The 12,348-nt window shown below is 51.1% G+C and overlaps 1 protein-coding gene and 1 non-coding gene across 2 annotated transcripts in view; both read right to left on the reverse strand.

The window, feature by feature from the left end:
• ARMH1 (armadillo like helical domain containing 1) overlaps nucleotides 1-12,348 on the reverse strand; it is a 155,325-nt gene that overhangs the window by 19,153 nt on the left and 123,824 nt on the right. The window lies entirely within an intron of this gene.
• LOC138648537 (U5 spliceosomal RNA) lies at nucleotides 4,676-4,790 on the reverse strand. Its single transcript, XR_011315149.1, has one exon. It is a non-coding gene; the product is annotated as a U5 spliceosomal RNA (small nuclear RNA).

The following is a 12,348-nucleotide window of genomic DNA, read 5'->3' on the forward strand; positions in this document are numbered from 1 at the left end:
GGGCTGCTGTGTCCTGTCAGGGGGCTGCTGTGTCCTGAGATGGGGCTGCTGTGTCCTGAGATGGGGCTGCTGTGTCCTGAGATGGGGCTGCTGTGTCCTGAGATGGGGCTGCTGTGTCCTGTCAGGGGGCTGCTGTGTCCTGAGATGGGGCTGCTGTGTCCTGAGATGGGGCTGCTGTGTCCTGTTAGGGGGCTGCTGTGTCCTGAGATGGGGCTGCTGTGTCCTGAGATGGGGCTGCTGTGTCCTGTCAGGGGGCTGCTGTGTCCTGAGATGGGGCTGCTGTGTCCTGAGATGGGGCTGCTGTGTCCTGTCAGGGGGCTGCTGTGTCCTGAGATGGGGCTGCTGTGTCCTGAGATGGGGCTGCTGTGTCCTGAGATGGGGCTGCTGTGTCCTGTCAGGGGGCTGCTGTGTCCTGAGATGGGGCTGCTGTGTCCTGTCAGGGGGCTGCTGTGTCCTGAGATGGGGCTGCTGTGTCCTGTCAGGGGGCTGCTGTGTCCTGAGATGGGGCTGCTGTGTCCTGAGATGGGGCTGCTGTGTCCTGTCAGGGGGCTGCTGTGTCCTGTCAGGGGGCTGCTGTGTCCTGTCAGGGGGCTGCTGTGTCCTGTCAGGGGGCTGCTGTGTCCTGTTAGGGGGCTGCTGTGTCCTGTCAGGGGGCTGCTGTGTCCTGAGATGGGGCTGCTGTGTCCTGAGATGGGGCTGCTGTGTCCTGAGATGGGGCTGCTGTGTCCTGTCAGGGGGCTGCTGTGTCCTGAGATGGGGCTGCTGTGTCCTGAGAGGGGGCTGCTGTGTCCTGAGAGGGGGCTGCTGTGTCCTGTCAGGGGGCTGCTGTGTCCTGTCAGGGGGCTGCTGTGTCCTGAGATGGGGCTGCTGTGTCCTGTCAGGGGGCTGCTGTGTCCTGAGAGGGGGCTGCTGTGTCCTGTCAGGGGGCTGCTGTGTCCTGAGAGGGGGCTGCTGTGTCCTGAGATGGGGCTGCTGTGTCCTGTCAGGGGGCTGCTGTGTCCTGTCAGGGGGCTGCTGTGTCCTGAGATGGGGCTGCTGTGTCCTGTCAGGGGGCTGCTGTGTCCTGTCAGGGGGCTGCTGTGTCCTGAGATGGGGCTGCTGTGTCCTGAGATGGGGCTGCTGTGTCCTGAGATGGGGCTGCTGTGTCCTGAGATGGGGCTGCTGTGTCCTGTCAGGGGGCTGCTGTGTCCTGTCAGGGGGCTGCTGCGTCCAGAGATGGGGCTGCTGCGTCCAGAGATGGGGCTGCTGCGTCCAGAGATGGGGCTGCTGCGTCCTGAGATGGGGCTGCTGCGTCCTGAGATGGGGCTGCTGCGTCCTGAGATGGGGCTGCTGCGTCCTGAGATGGGGCTGCTGCGTCCTGAGATGGGGCTGCTGCGTCCTGAGATGGGGCTGCTGCGTCCAGAGATGGGGCTGCTGCGTCCAGAGATGGGGCTGCTGCGTCCAGAGATGGGGCTGCTGCGTCCAGAGATGGGGCTGCTGCGTCCTGAGATGGGGCTGCTGCGTCCTGAGATGGGGCTGCTGCGTCCTGAGATGGGGCTGCTGCGTCCTGAGATGGGGCTGCTGCGTCCTGAGATGGGGCTGCTGCGTCCTGAGATGGGGCTGCTGCGTCCTGAGATGGGGCTGCTGCGTCCTGAGATGGGGCTGCTGCGTCCTGAGATGGGGCTGCTGCGTCCTGTTAGGGGGCTGCTGCGTCCTGTCAGGGGGCTGCTGCGTCCCGTCAGGGGGCTGCTGCGTCCTGAGATGGGGCTGCTGCGTCCTGAGATGGGGCTGCTGCGTCCTGTCAGGGGGCTGCTGCGTCCTGTCAGGGGGCTGCTGCGTCCTGAGATGGGGCTGCTGCGTCCTGTCAGGGGGCTGCTGCGTCCTGAGATGGGGCTGCTGTGTCCTGTCAGGGGGCTGCTGTGTCCTGTCAGGGGGCTGCTGTGTCCTGTCAGGGGGCTGCTGTGTCCTGTCAGGGGGCTGCTGTGTCCTGTCAGGGGGCTGCTGTGTCCTGTCAGGGGGCTGCTGTGTCCTGAGATGGGGCTGCTGTGTCCTGTCAGGGGGCTGCTGTGTCCTGTCAGGGGGCTGCTGTGTCCTGTCAGGGGGCTGCTGTGTCCTGTCAGGGGGCTGCTGTGTCCTGTCAGGGGGCTGCTGTGTCCTGTCAGGGGGCTGCTGTGTCCTGTCAGGGGGCTGCTGTGTCCTGTCAGGGGGCTGCTGTGTCCTGTCAGGGGGCTGCTGTGTCCTGTCAGGGGGCTGCTGTGTCCTGTCAGGGGGCTGCTGTGTCCTGAGATGGGGCTGCTGTGTCCTGAGATGGGGCTGCTGTGTCCTGTCAGGGGGCTGCTGTGTCCTGTCAGGGGGCTGCTGTGTCCTGAGATGGGGCTGCTGTGTCCTGAGATGGGGCTGCTGTGTCCTGTCAGGGGGCTGCTGTGTCCTGTCAGGGGGCTGCTGTGTCCTGTCAGGGGGCTGCTGTGTCCTGAGATGGGGCTGCTGTGTCCTGTCAGGGGGCTGCTGTGTCCTGTCAGGGGGCTGCTGTGTCCTGTCAGGGGGCTGCTGTGTCCTGTCAGGGGGCTGCTGTGTCCTGTCAGGGGGCTGCTGTGTCCTGTCAGGGGGCTGCTGTGTCCTGTCAGGGGGCTGCTGTGTCCTGTCAGGGGGCTGCTGTGTCCTGTCATGGGGCTGCTGTGTCCTGTCAGGGGGCTGCTGTGTCCTGTTAGGGGGCTGCTGTGTCCTGTCAGGGGGCTGCTGTGTCCTGAGATGGGGCTGCTGTGTCCTGAGATGGGGCTGCTGTGTCCTGTCAGGGGGCTGCTGTGTCCTGTCAGGGGGCAGGTTGGGCTCAGCAGTCTTATGCAGGAGGGGAAGGAGCACTCCGCTCTGCTCTTTTCAGAGGGGGCTCAGACTCAGGACATTGAGGACTCACTGAGGATGCGTTGGCTGCAGGGACTGAGCTCGTCAGGACACCGTCCATAAAGGCTCACACAACGCTCACCGGGAGAATATGTAACTGCCCGCGCTCAGCCGGGATTGGATGCTGGGAAGTCGCAGAGAATAAGAAAGAAAAAAAAACTGCTGGAAAGTTCCGCGTTCTCTGCAAAATCCTGCAGCCACGTGAAGCCCCGCCTCTACTGTGATATCCCCCAGAATGCACCTGGCCCCTCCTCTGATTTGTAACATTTCTTTCTTTCTTTCCGTTAGTTTTTGTAGTAAAGTTCAGTCAGATACATTGTGTCCGGGGGCGGAGCACGTGACCCCACAGTCCATCCCGGGGTCGTCCTCTCCGCGGGGGGATGAGCGCAGCTACAAGTTCTTGTGCCGATTCCTTTCCCAGGAACTGAACCTCAACAATGTTCTGAATGTTTAGAAGGAAGTAAAGAAAATTGTTGCCAAATTCGCCATAAAAACAGAAACAATCCTTAAACTCCGGATTGTCAGTTTACCATGGAGGGCCGGACTGACCACCTTCCTCCCGCTCAGCCCTTGGGTCTTGGGGGGCTTCCGTCTGACTTCCTGAACAATGGGGGTTGGAATGGACTCGGACACATTTCTGAAGACCCGTCCCTGTAACCCTGCGGAAACCTCAGGAACCTGCAGAAAAAGCGGCAGCTTGAGACGTTTCACACAGCGATCCGCTAATTTCTGGGCGCTGCTGGTGTAATGGTGACAGACAGTGTCGGACTGGGGCGCCAAGGACCCACCAGTAACATTGACTTTGGGGGCCACTTTTCACCTGCATACAAATATTACACTCCCTCGTTCACAAATTTACCTCTGTCTCTATATACTAATACACCGGCAGTTTGGTTAATTAATGATGAGACGCTGCTTCTTTCTGTACAGAGTGAATCATGTGAATTATGCCAAGTTCTGCCCATACAGGGGGAAGGGGGCCCAGATCTGCACAGGGGCCCCCGGGGGATTTCGGTACTCCTGATAAATGTGGGTCATACATCCCCCACCATAAGGCTATGTGCACACATTGCGGATTCACAGCAGTTCTCCATGCGGTGTACAGTACCATGTAAATCTATGGAAAACAAAATCCGCAGTGCCCAAATACCGCGCGAAAAATACCGCGCGGAAACACAGTGTTCTATTTTCCACAGCAGCGTTTTACACCTGCTCCGTTATAGGAATCCGCACAAAATACACAGGTGAAATCCTATCCTCTAAAAAGAATTTGATATTCCCTGGACCTCTATATGCCCCCCTCCCCCACCCCGTATTTTTACCACATGCTTTGGCAATGCTAACATGTACTTAGTTCTGCCAATAAAGCTCATTTGAATTGAATTGAAATCCACAGGTAAAAGCATTTTACCTCCAGAATTTTTAAAAACTAAACCACACAGAAACCCGCAACTTGGGCACATATCCTAGGGGTATGTGCACACGATGCAGATTTAGTGCAGAACTGCACTGTGATTTACAGTACAATGTAAATCAATGTGAAAAAGAAAAGCTGTGCACATGATGCAGAAAAATCTGCGCAGAAACACTGCAGTGCATGTCACTTCTTTTGTGCAGTTCTGCAGCGTTTCTGCGCGGATTTCTCTGTCCCATGTGCACAGCTTTTCTTTTTCACATTGATTTACATTGTACTGCACAGAAACTGCATCAAATCTGCAGAAAATTCTGCACCACATTTCCTGCGTGTGCACATAGCCTAACAATCCACCCAGATTAACCTGTTATTTACCAGAGCAGGAGCCCAGCGAGCGCCGGGCATCAAAAAATTACATGAAACTCATAATTGTTCCTCTCCACGGAAATCTTTAGTAAAAGGCGAAAGATTTATTCGATCTGAAGAGAAACCAGAGTATAGAGAGGAGAGCGGCCGGCGTCACCCGGGGCCTGAGCTGCGCTCATCCCCCCCGCGGAGAGGACGGCCCCGGGATGGACTGTGGGGTCACGTTCTCCGGCCCCCGGACACAATATATCTGATCTGTTACTGAACTTTACTACAGAAACTAACGGAAATAAAGAAAGAAATGTTACAATTCTGAGGACGGGTCAGGTGCATCCTGGGGGATATGCAAATCTCAGAAGGAGGCGGTCACAAGGTTTCCATAGAGACACAGCTCATTCCTCCAGTATAGAGCTCATTCCTCCAGTATAGGGCTCATTCCTCCAGTATAGAGCTCATTCCTCCAGAATAGAGCTCATTCCTCCAGTATAGGGCTCATTCCTCCAGTATAGTAACATAGTTAGTAGTAGTAAGGCCGAAAAAAGACATTTGTCCATCCAGTTCAGCCTATATTCCATCATAATAAATCCCCAGATCTACGTCCTTCTACAGAACCTAATAATTGTATGATACAATATTGTTCTGCTCCAGGAAGACATCCAGGCCTCTCTTGAACCCCTCGACTGAGTTCGCCATCACCACCTCCTCAGGCAAGCAATTCCAGATTCTCACTGCCCTAACAGTAAAGAATCCTCTTCTATGTTGGTGGAAAAACCTTCTCTCCTCCAGACGCAAAGAATGCCCCCTTGTGCCCGTCACCTTCCTTGGTATAAACAGATCCTCAGCGAGATATTTGTATTGTCCCCTTATATACTTATACATGGTTATTAGATCGCCCCTCAGTCGTCTTTTTTCTAGACTAAATAATCCTAATTTCGCTAATCTATCTGGGTATTGTAGTTCTCCCATCCCCTTTATTAATTTTGTTGCCCTCCTTTGTACTCTCTCTAGTTCCATTATATCCTTCCTGAGCACCGGTGCCCAAAACTGGACACAGTACTCCATGTGCGGTCTAACTAGGGATTTGTACAGAGGCAGTATAATGCTCTCATCATGTGTATCCAGACCTCTTTTAATGCACCCCATGATCCTGTTTGCCTTGGCAGCTGCTGCCTGGCACTGGCTGCTCCAGGTAAGTTTATCATTAACTAGGATCCCCAAGTCCTTCTCCCTGTCAGATTTACCCAGTGGTTTCCCGTTCAGTGTGTAATGGTGATATTGATTCCCTCTTCCCATGTGTATAACCTTACATTTATCATTGTTAAACCTCATCTGCCACCTTTCAGCCCAAGTTTCCAACTTATCCAGATCCATCTGTAGCAGAATACTATCTTCTCTTGTATTAACTGCTTTACATAGTTTTGTATCATCTGCAAATATCGATATTTTACTGTGTAAACCTTCTACCAGATCATTAATGAATATGTTGAAGAGAACAGGTCCCAATACTGACCCCTGCGGTACCCCACTGGTCACAGCGACCCAGTTAGAGACTATACCATTTATAACCACCCTCTGCTTTCTATCACTAAGCCAGTTACTAACCCATTTACACACATTTTCCCCCAGACCAAGCATTCTCATTTTGTGTACCAACCTCTTGTGCGGCACGGTATCAAACGCTTTGGAAAAATCGAGATATACCACGTCCAATGACTCACCGTGGTCCAGTCTATAGCTTACCTCTTCATAAAAACTGATTAGATTGGTTTGACAGGAGCGATTTCTCATAAACCCATGCTGATATGGAGTTAAACAGTTATTCTCATTGAGATAATCCAGAATAACATCCCTCAGAAACCCTTCAAATATTTTACCAACAATAGAGGTTAGACTTACTGGCCTATAATTTCCAGGTTCACTTTTAGAGCCCTTTTTGAATATTGGCACCACATTTGCTATGCGCCAATCCTGCGGAACAGACCCTGTCGCTATAGAGTCACTAAAAATAAGAAATAATGGTTTATCTATTACATTACTTAGTTCTCTTAGTACTCGTGGGTGTATGCCATCCGGACCCGGAGATTTATCTATTTTAATCTTATTTAGCCGGTTTCGCACCTCTTCTTGGGTTAGATTGGTGACCCTTAATATAGGGTTTTCATTGTTTCTTGGGATTTCACCTAGCATTTCATTTTCCACCGTGAATACCGTGGAGAAGAAGGTGTTTAATATGTTAGCTTTTTCCTCGTCATCTACAACCATTCTTTCCTCACTATTTTTTAAGGGGCCTACATTTTCAGTTTTTATTCTTTTACTATTGATATAGTTGAAGAACAGTTTGGGATTAGTTTTACTCTCCTTAGCAATGTGCTTCTCTGTTTCCTTTTTGGCAGCTTTAATTAGTTTTTTAGATAAAGTATTTTTCTCCCTATAGTTTTTTAGAGCTTCAATGGTGCCATCCTGCTTTAGTAGTGCAAATGCTTTCTTTTTACTGTTAATTGCCTGTCCTACTTCTTTGTTTAGCCACATTGGGTTTTTCCTATTTCTAGTCCTTTTATTCCCACAAGGTATAAACCGCTTACACTGCCTATTTAGGATGTTCTTAAACATTTCCCATTTATTATCTGTATTCTCATTTCTGAGGATATTGTCCCAGTCTACCAGATTAAGGGCATCTCTAAGCTGTTCAAACTTTGCCTTCCTAAAGTTCAATGTTTTTGTGACTCCCTGACAAGTCCCCCTAGTGAAAGACAGGTGAAACTGCACAATATTGTGGTCGCTATTTCCTAAATGCCCAACCACCTGCAGATTTGTTATTCTGTCAGGTCTATTAGATAGTATTAGGTCTAAAAGTGCTGCTCCTCTGGTTGGATTCTGCACCAATTGTGAAAGATAATTTTTCTTGGTTATTAGCAGAAACCTGTTGCCTTTATGGGTTTCACAGGTTTCTGTTTCCCAGTTAATATCCGGGTAGTTAAAGTCCCCCATAACCAGGACCTCATTATGGGTTGCAGCTTCATCTATCTGCTTTAGAAGTAGACTTTCCATGCTTTCTGTTATATTTGGGGGTTTGTAACAGACCCCAATGAGAATTTTGTTACCATTTTTCCCTCCATGAATTTCAACCCATATGGACTCGACATCCTCATTCCCTTCGCTAATATCCTCCCTTAAAGTGGACTTTAGACAAGACTTTACATAGAGACAAACCCCTCCTCCTCTCCGATTTTTACGATCCTTTCTAAACAGACTGTAACCCTGTAAGTTAACTGCCCAGTCATAGCTTTCATCTAACCATGTCTCGGTTATTCCCACTATGTCAAAGTTACCTGTAGATATTTCTGCTTCTAGTTCTTCCATCTTGTTTGTCAGGCTTCTGGCGTTTGCGAGCATGCAGTTTAGAGGATTTTGTTTTGTTCCAATCTCCTCACTGTGGATTGTTTTAGAAATGTTCTTACCTCCCTTCTGAGTATGTTTTCCTGGGTCGTCTTTGTTCGAGTCTAATGTTTTTCTTCCCGTCCCCTCTTCTTCTAGTTTAACGCCCTCCTGATGAGTGTAGCGAGTCTTCTGGCGAATGTGTATTTCCCAGGTTTGTTGAGGTGTAGTCCGTCTCTGGCGAGGAGTCCATCATACCAGTAATTCACACCGTGGTCCAGGAATCCAAATCCTTGTTGTCTGCACCATCGTCTTAGCCAGTTGTTTGCATCAAGGATCCTGTTCCATCTCCTGGTGCCATGCCCGTCTACTGGAAGGATAGAAGAAAAAACTACCTGTGCATCCAGTTCCTTTACTTTCTTCCCCAACTCTTCAAAGTCCTTGCAGATTGTCGGTAGGTCCTTCCTTGCCGTGTCATTGGTGCCAACATGTATCAGAAGAAATGGGTGGACGTCCTTGGAGCTGAAGAGCTGAAGAGCTCTTATATGTATAGGGCTCATTCCTCCAGTATAGAGCTCATTCCTCCAGTATAGGGCTCATTCCTCCAGTATAGAGCTCATTCCTCCAGTATAGAGCTCATTCCTCCAGTATAGGGCTCATTCCTCCAGTATAGAGCTCATTCCTCCAGTATAGAGCTCATTCCTCCAGTATAGGGCTCATTCCTCCAGTATAGGGCTCATTCCTCCAGTATAGAGCTCATTCCTCCAGTATAGAGCTCATTCCTCCAGTATAGGGCTCATTCCTCCAGTATAGAGCTCATTCCTCCAGTATAGGGCTCATTCCTCCAGTATAGAGCTCATTCCTCCAGTATAGAGCTCATTCCTCCAGTATAGGGCTCATTCCTCCAGTATAGGGCTCATTCCTCCAGTATAGGGCTCATTCCTCCAGTATAGGGCTCATTCAAGGATGTTTCAGATGTTGTCAGTATTTAGCACAGTAAAGACCCAGCATGAAGCCGGCGGGGGATGGGAGGAGCAGATCACACAGATAATTGTTCGGATAGATTCTTCAGAATCCTCTTGCACTATTCGGTGATAATGAAATCCATAATGCAGCCCCAGCACAGGGAACAGAGGACGGAGCGACAGGGGCAAAGACCCCGCACAAAGGCGTTTGCTATACAAGTGGGCACCTTCAGCAGTATTGGCATCTTGTAGACGTGTGTGAATGACCTGGGTGGCAGACCCTACAACACGTCCCACAATCTCTATGCAATGGCCGTATCTGCGGAGTGATCCATGCCGGGTCCAAATCGCTGCCACCACACGATGGGACTAATACTCCCAGCTTGATAATGTATGATGGCGGCACTACACTGCATAACCTCCAGGAGCTGTGATCAGCTCGACCTTTGTGTACAATGATAGAGATCTGATCGCAGACGCCGTCCGGACAGAACAGAGCGATCACCACATCGGAACGACATGAGGTCAAGTGACCATTTTCTGCAACGATCGAAGCTCAGTCGATAACCTTGTCCAGATGTGCCGGACCTTCAGACAAGCTGCAGAAGCCAAAATCAGCTGCAGGAAGACGGAAGTCATGCTCTTCGGAGACTGGCAACCAGGGCTCTGGAGTCAGGAAGCCAAACCACCAACTCCACTGGTCACTACTGAGCATGTGCAGAAAGTGCAGCACAGATTCATCTCCACTAAAAGCCGAGATCCTCGGATCAGGAACAGAACAGACATTTATAGGACACATCAGAACTTATTATGCCTGCTGGCAACTGGCCTCCTCTGCCTCCTTCCCCTTTAACATCAAGCCAGATTTCATTAAGGGTCTTAGAGTGTGGTTTGCGAAAGAAAGAGCGGCCCTCAAGTTATGGGAAGAATGCTTGGCCAAAGTAAAGGTTTGGACTGTGAAGCCTCAGACGTCTCACTTGTGAGGACAAAGCGCTGGTCCTGTGTATCGAGCTACAAAGCTCAGGACCGGCTCCATCATGTCACCATGTGTAGGGTCATTACCAAGTCAGTTTTCACTTCGTCAGGGGTTCCACAATAGACAGAGTACAGTGAACCGCCATGTACTAGAAACCTCATAAGGGTGGGAAGGGCATCCCGGACATACCTATCCTCCTGCAGACTTCCTTCATTCATGACTGTGGCCGCTGAACTCCGTGAGTTAAGAAAGCTTCTGCAGGCAGATCCATGTCTCACTTCTTCCTGCTTCTTATTTGGAGGAAACTTGGCTGGGACAAGTGGGACCGCTCCTACCCCTGCAATAGGAAGACACTCTGGTTCTACGAATACGTCCGCTTTGTGGGGGGAACACCAGCTGGAGGGTCTCAAGCCGGTTTCTTGGAAGCCAAAGACCATCCAGACACTCATCAGCTCCAATGACTAACAAAACAGAATATCCCAGGACTCCATGTTGACTAACACGTTCTTGGAACGGCTGACCAACGGGAACAAGGACATGTCATGGATGGCGATACATGGTGGATTGCCGGTCTGGTCATTTATGTTCACCAGAAATCTATGCAAGACCCGATACTGCCCAAGGTGCCCCTTCGTGGAGGAAACTTCTGCGCACGTCTTTTGGGATTGCCGTTTCACACAGCTCCTGTTGGGTGCTCTGGAGGATGACCTGGGACATGCTGTCCCCAGAGCAAGCCTATTGTACCACTCGGTGCTTTACAGACTCGGCCCTGGGGTTCTTACTGTCGGAGCTATCCAGGATGCGATCTGGGTTGCCAGGAACAGGCTCATCTTATGGAGGGAGAGCATGCCCAGCTGAAACTGCCGTAGGCTGATCCATAGCCTGCTCAGAACTATCTTTAACGGTCCGGATGATGGCGGAAGGAGACACCCTATTCCTCCCCCTCTTCCCACAATGTATGTTGTAACCACTGATCGACCAAACCGCTGCATGACCAGCTCTATCCTCACCTACTGAATTCTCACCCATCCCTTGTAGATTGTGAGCCCTCGCGGGCAGGGTCCTCTCTCCTCCTGTACCAGCTATGACTTGTATTGTATAAGATTATTGTACTTGTTTTTATTATGTATACCCCTCCTCACATGTAAAGCGCCATGGAATAAATGGCGCTATAACAATAAATAATAATAAAAAATAATAATGTTGCCCTTCAATAAAGCTTCAGCCTGTGATATCTCAACCCCCCCCCATAATGTGCCCCCCATCGCGGCTGATGCAATTTGTTGTCAGCCCAAGCTGGTATGTCCGGTGTGAACATGTAGATTGGGTTGGGGTGCGGTGCAGCGTATGGGCTCACCTGTGCAGTGCACCCCCATGAATGGGCAGCAAGGTGGCTCAGTGACCGAAGCTATGCAAAACAGGGGTCCCAGATCTACACCCCACCCTCACCAACACCGGAGCTCCTGCAAACCTCAACCTACTGTCTCCTTCCCCATAATCCTGTAGAATGTAAGCCCGCAAGGGCAGGGTCCTCGCCCCTCTGTATCAGTCTGTCATTGTTAGTTTACTGTATGTGATATCTGTAACTTGTATGTAACCCCTTCTCATGTACAGAAGCATGGAATCAATGGTGCTATATAAATAAATAATAATAATAATAATACATCAACTGTAGGGCATTTGTATCTCTCCCTCTTGTTTGTGTAGGTTTTCTCCGAAAAGACATAGTGATCGAAGTCTAGACAAGACCCTACGAGGCAGAAGACTTACACAATGTGAATGTGGTGATGTAGCAGTGTGCTCTGCCACAGTAGCTGTAGAGTTTCCATTATAAATTTGTGCAATTTTTTTTTATTTTCGATACACAACGGTCGCTCCATGGAAGATCTCCGTACATCGCAGTCCCTCTAGGACAGGGGTCGGGAACCTATGGCTCGCGAGCCAGATATGGCTCTTTTGATGGCCGTATCTGGCTCGCAGACAGGGGGCCCGGGGCCGGCAAGTCAGACGCCCCTGGTCACCGCACTATGTCCGCCTCCTGCTCCCGCACACTTCCGTCACTTACTTCCAGGGACGGATTATCAGAGGGTCAATATGGGCGGTAGCCCAGGGCCCAGTGGTCTGGGGGGGCCCTGGGCTACCGCAGATTAACCCTCTGATAATCATTTGTGAATGCCGGCCCGTGCCGGCCGCCGCCGCCGGCGTTTATGTGCCCCCCGGACCCGGTGGGCGGAGAGAGGGGGCCGCATCGGGCCCCTTCTCATCTGCTCACCGGGCCCCTTGCAGCGCTGCGGCGGTTTCCTATTGATGTGCGGGCGCGCGCCCGCACATCAATAGTTAACAACAACAGCCGCCAGCCAATTGGAGGCTGGCGG

The sequence above is a fragment of the Ranitomeya imitator genome, chromosome 8 (genome assembly GCF_032444005.1).
Source record: "Ranitomeya imitator isolate aRanImi1 chromosome 8, aRanImi1.pri, whole genome shotgun sequence".
Taxonomy (NCBI): domain Eukaryota; kingdom Metazoa; phylum Chordata; class Amphibia; order Anura; family Dendrobatidae; genus Ranitomeya; species Ranitomeya imitator.